General features: G+C 46.4%; 1 pseudogene; it reads right to left on the bottom strand.

Annotated features, from left to right (window-relative positions):
* Positions 1-699: 699 nt before the first annotated feature.
* Positions 700-1,767, bottom strand: LOC117064251 (annotated as a pseudogene).
* Positions 1,768-5,450: the final 3,683 nt, after the last annotated feature.

Raw genomic sequence — 5,450 nt, 5'->3', positions numbered from 1 at the left:
ATAATTTGGAGGCATGAAACTAAGCAGTGCCTTCACAATACTACACATCCAGAGGGACACAAATGCAGTGTCATCTGTGGACTCGGTCCTCCTATTAACTTCATACAAGATCAGCACTCCATCTGCAGGTGTCATAGCTTCCTCAACAATTAGTTCCCAAGTCAAATAAAATACCAACCAAAAAATTGTAGATCTTTCATCTTTTAGAGGAATTTTTACTTGTAAATTTAGGATTCCACCATTTCTTTAAAGCAAAGTCACTAGTAGCTGAGGGTGGTGGCACACGTGGGTGGTACCAGCTACTCAGGAAGTGCAGGTGGGAGGATCACTTGAGGATCCCAGAAGTATGAGGCTGCAGTGAGCTATGATCACACCACTCCATTCCGGCCTGGGTGACAGACCGAGACCCCATGTCTTAAAAAAAAAAAAAAAGCAAAAAGCAAAGCCACTACAATATATTAGTGTAAGGAGGGCATGCCTGCTTCATTACAGATGATATCACACATGTTCTTGTTTACTTATTTACTTAATTTTTTTTTTTTTTTTTTTTTTGAGACAGAGCCTTACCCTGTTGCCCAGGTTGGAGTGTAGTGGCACAATCTCAGCTCACTGCAACTTCTGCCTCCTGGGTTCAAGTGGTTCTCCTGCCTCAGCCTCCCCAGTAGCTGGGACTACAAGCACGCACCACCATGCCTGGCTAATTTTTGTATTTTTAGTAAAGATGGGATTTCATCGTGTTGGCCAGGCTGGTCTCAAACTCCTGAGCTCAACTGATCTGCCTGCCTCAGCCTCCCAAAGCGCTGGGATTACATGCGTGAACCCCTGCGTCTGGCCAATATCACACAAGTTCTGAGATGAAAACCAGAATGGCTTTCTTGTCTGGGTTCCTGACTGCTCCTTTGCTTTGAGTTCTTTTAGTTTCTTCTCACAGGGACTCATGAAGTAATCATCTGGTTCAATCCCTGCATTCTTCAAATTTTCCAGGATTTTTTCCAGTCTGTGCACTGATCTGGCTTCTTCAATCTTTCTTGTGCTCAGGTACAGTGAACTCCTAGAAATCCAGGTGCTTACCACAGAGCAGGTATTTCTGACATCACTAGTTCTATCCAAACGAGGAAAAAACATCACTTCTGACAACTTCTCTAGGGCTCAGAGGCTCACTTGGAATCCAGTTAACTAGGATTGGAAGCCAATGGCTTCACTGGGTATCACAAAGACCCTTAGTGGCATAAGTTCAGTATAAACTGGGGGCCAGGATCACCTCATAAAGGTGTGAGGGGAATGCCACCTTGTTCTCACTAATCACCTGGTACCTCTTTTCTTTCCATCACTTCTAGTCTGAGGTGAGGTCAAAGGCCCAGATACTACCCAAATATCTTCAAACTTCTCTGTCAGTTCTCAACAGAACATTTCTATTCTGTTCCAACATCCAGAATTATTATAACACCCCAAGGCACAATAGTAGAAAGGTAAAGGTTTCAGCCTTTAGTTGAACATTTGTTATTTCCAGCCGGAGCCGTGTGTCCTCAGGACTACCTGCTTCCAACTTAGTCCTCGCTGAAGGCACTGAAGGTTGGAGGGATATTGGGACCAGATTTAAATATACCAGGTTTTCTGTCTGCATCACCTTGTCTCTGTTCCAGTTAAAGGGAATCCGGATTGTCCCAAGAGAACCTTTTCTGCAGATTCATCCAGCTCCCTCATTGCCACCACTGCCTCAGCACCCTGACTCCGCAAGAACTGCAAGACTGTGAGCCTGCCTCCCATGGTGCCCACTATAGCCCTGACCATGCAGCCACTCAAAAAATGCCAGACGCCTCTGAGATGGGAAGTAATACTCTTGACAGTTATCTGACCCAAAGTACCACTTATTTGCTTTATTTATGTATTTATTTATTTTTGAGACAGAGTTTCGCTCTGTCACCCAGGCTGGAGTGCAGTGGCACAATCTTGGCTCACTGCAACCTCTGCCTCCCAGGTTCAAGCAATTTTCCTGCCTCAACCTCCTGAGCAGCTGGGATTACAGGCACCCGCCACTATGCCTGGCTAATTTTTGTATTTTTAGTAGAGATGGGGTTTCACCATGTTGACCAGGCTGGTTTCAAACTCCTGACCTCAGGTGATCTGCCCGCTCAGCCTCCCAAAGTGCTGGGATTACAGGTGTGAGTCACCATGCCCAGCCACATGTTTGCTTTAAATGGAATGTCTGGAGACTGTTAAACATGTGCCTAGGCATATTTCCACATTTGAATGGGGTCCAAGAGTCTTGTGGAAAAGGAACTGAACTCTCTTCATGATTGGATACATCTGATGGACAGTTGTGGTGATGGGTGGAGGGAGGGACATGACCAGAGCTGGATAATGAAAGTGAAAGCCCTTAGGGGAATCCTCCTGAGTGCAGAAGTCTGGAGAGTGGGCCAGACTACATCAATCTGAGTGTTGGGAATGATGAGTCTGAGTAAAGAGTGAGGCCATTCTGGAACCACCTAGAGTAACTGTGGTAGAGATGAAAGAACTGAATACATACACCAAGAGACCCAGGTGGGGTCCTCTTCTCTAAAAACCTGGGCATGAGAAGTGGGTTATCGACAATAACACCTGTAATGTCAATAATTCTGAGCTCCCATTGCAAAGTTCTCTTCCTCAATTATTGATGAGAATCCCTTGGGTGAACTCCAAGTATCCTATAGAATCCACTACCTAGTGGGTCTTAAATAAGATCTCTTTCCAGTCTTTTTCTAAACTTCAATAAAATCTCGATTTCAGAATATAATCATTAAAAATAAAATCACAGTGGCTCAAGCCTGTAATCCCAGCACTTTGGGAGGCCGAGACAGGCGGATCACGAGGTCAGGAGATCGAGACCATCCTGGCTAACACTGTGAAACCCCGTCTCTACTAAAAAAAAAAAATACAAAAAACTAGCCGGGCAACGTGGCGGGCGCCTGTAGTCCCAGCTACTCGGGAGGCTGAGGCAGGAGAATGGCGTGAACCCGGGAGGCGGAGCTTGCAGTGAGCTGAGATCCGGCCACTGCACTCCAGCCTGGGCGGCAGAGCGAGACTCTGTCTCAAAAAAAAAATAAAATAAAATAATAATAAAATCAAATATTTGAAGAGGCCAGGAAACCAGAAGTGTAAAATAAGGAGTGTGTGTGACTTCAGGTGCTCTGACAAGCAGGTACTCCACAGGTAATATTAGAGATGCAAGAGGTAGATCGTGAGAAATGCCCAGAAGGGACAAGGGGAGTAGATTGGGCAGGAAGGGCCTTCAGTTTGTGGAGCTGATCTGACACCTGTGAAAGGCGAGTGAGGAAAGAAGAAAGCTTGACTAGAAAGGCACTCAGTTCTAAGAAAGTTTCACCAGACCAGTGGGAAAACCTCAAGCCAAAGCCATCCATTACAGGAGCACCCTGAACCAGTGCTCACAACTATACCCCGTCCTTCACTGGAAATCAGCCTAGGGAGCATGGTGTTGTTGCAACCTGGAAGGGGATTGGGGAGCAGCAGCTGGGGTTACCTGCCAACTGTCTTCCCTGAATTAGGAAATCCAAGCATTTTCATCCCCCCTCCATAGAGTCCATTCGATAATGTGCTATAATCTGTAATAAGGATACCCTGGCCACATGGAGTTGGGTTCAGCAGATCTCCCACATGCTAAGTGGCATTTCCCTTTCTGGTGCCTCTCCAGAACTTTGGAGCAAGGAGAGTATTAAATATAATCCAATCTTCTACCTGCAGCTCTGTAGTCACTCTGCTTCATGGCCCACTAACCTTGGCCCTGTTGATCTCTGCCTTCTGCAAAAAATTACCTTTTCAGGCTGGCCGCAGTGGCTCACACTTGTAATCCCAACACTTTGGGAGGCCGAGGCAGGTGGATCACTTGTGGTCAGGAGTTCAAGACCAGCCTGACCAACATGGTGAAATCCCATCTCTACTAAAAATACAAAAAATTAGCTGGGTGTGGTGGTGCATTCCTGTAATCCCAGTCACTTGGGAGGCTGAGGGAGGAGAATTGCTTGAACTCCAGAGGCAGTGGTTGCAGTGAGCTGAGATCGTCCCATTGCACTCCAGACTGGGCAACAAGAGCGAAATTCCATATAGAAAAAAAAAAAGTTACCCTTTAATTCCTTCAAGGCTGTTCTTGGCTCTGGCCACCTGCCATGGTCTAGCACCTCCTGGAAGTCCAGGATCAGCTACCCAGGAAGCAGCTCCCCAACAAAGCATGAGCTGTGTCTGCCTCTGCCCACCTCTGGATTTCAGGTGCCTGCTTGCCCTTCCAGAAGTAATTGCTGTCTCCTTATTTTTTTTTTTTTTTTTTTGAGACGGAGTCTTGCTCTGTCACCCAGGCTGGAGTGCAGTGGCCAGATCTCAGCTCACTGCAAGCTCCGCCTCCCGGGTTCCCGCCATTCTCCTGCCTCAGCCTCCCGAGTAGCTGGGACTACAGGCGCCCGCCACCTCGCCCGGCTAGTTTTTTGTATTTTTTAGTAGAGATGGGGTTTCACCGTGTTAGCCAGGATGGTCTCGATCTCCTGACCTCGTGATCCGCCCGTCTCGGCCTCCCAAGTGCTGGGATTACAGGCTTGAGCCACCGCGCCCGGCCTGCTGTCTCCTTATAACAGGTAAACTGTTTTCAGTATCTTAGTGTCTTTCCAGTATATAAATGGCATACAATTGATATTTACCTATTTTCTTTCTTTTTCTAGACAAACAATAGTGACAATACATACTGTTCTGCACCTTTTTTTTATCTAACTACAAATCTTGGCAATCTTTCTACCATTTCATAAAGTGCCTTGTTTTTATGTTTGAATAATACTGTTTGTGTAGATGTGCTATGATGCTTTATTCAAGCAGGCCCTCTTGATGGACTCCTACAAATTAAAAGGTGTTACAAATCTGTGACTATCACAGACAATCCTATAATGAACTCTCTTGCACTTTTCTTTCCTTTCTTTTCTTTCTTCTTTCTTTCTTTCTGTCTTTCTTTTTTTTTTTTTTTTTTTGAGACAGAGTCTCGCTCTGTCGCCCGGACTGGAGTGCAGTGGCCGGATCTCAGCTCACTGCAAGCTCCGCCTCCCGGTTTACGCCATTCTCCTGCCTCAGCCTCCGGAGTAGCTGGGACTACAGGCGCCCGCCACCTCGCCCGGCTAGGTTTTTTGTATCTTTTTTAGTAGAGACGGGGTTTCACCGTGTTAGCCAGGATGGTCTCGATCTCCTGACCTTGTGATCCGCCCGTCTCGGCCTCCCAAAGTGCTGGGATTACAGGCTTGAGCCACCGCGCCCGGCCGTTTCTTTCTTTCTTTCTTTCTGTCTCTGTCTCTCTCTGTCTCTCCTTTCTTCTTCTTCTTCTTCTTCTTTTTTTTTTTTTTTTTTTTTTTTTTGAGACAGAGTCTCACTCTCTTACCCAGGCTGGAGTGCAGTGGCACAATCTTAGCTCACTGCAGCCTCCA

Source organism: Trachypithecus francoisi, unplaced genomic scaffold, assembly GCF_009764315.1.
Source record: "Trachypithecus francoisi isolate TF-2019V2 unplaced genomic scaffold, Tfra_2.0 Lachesis_group19, whole genome shotgun sequence".
Lineage (NCBI taxonomy): Eukaryota > Metazoa > Chordata > Mammalia > Primates > Cercopithecidae > Trachypithecus > Trachypithecus francoisi.
This window is presented reverse-complemented; position numbering and strand designations above follow the sequence as displayed.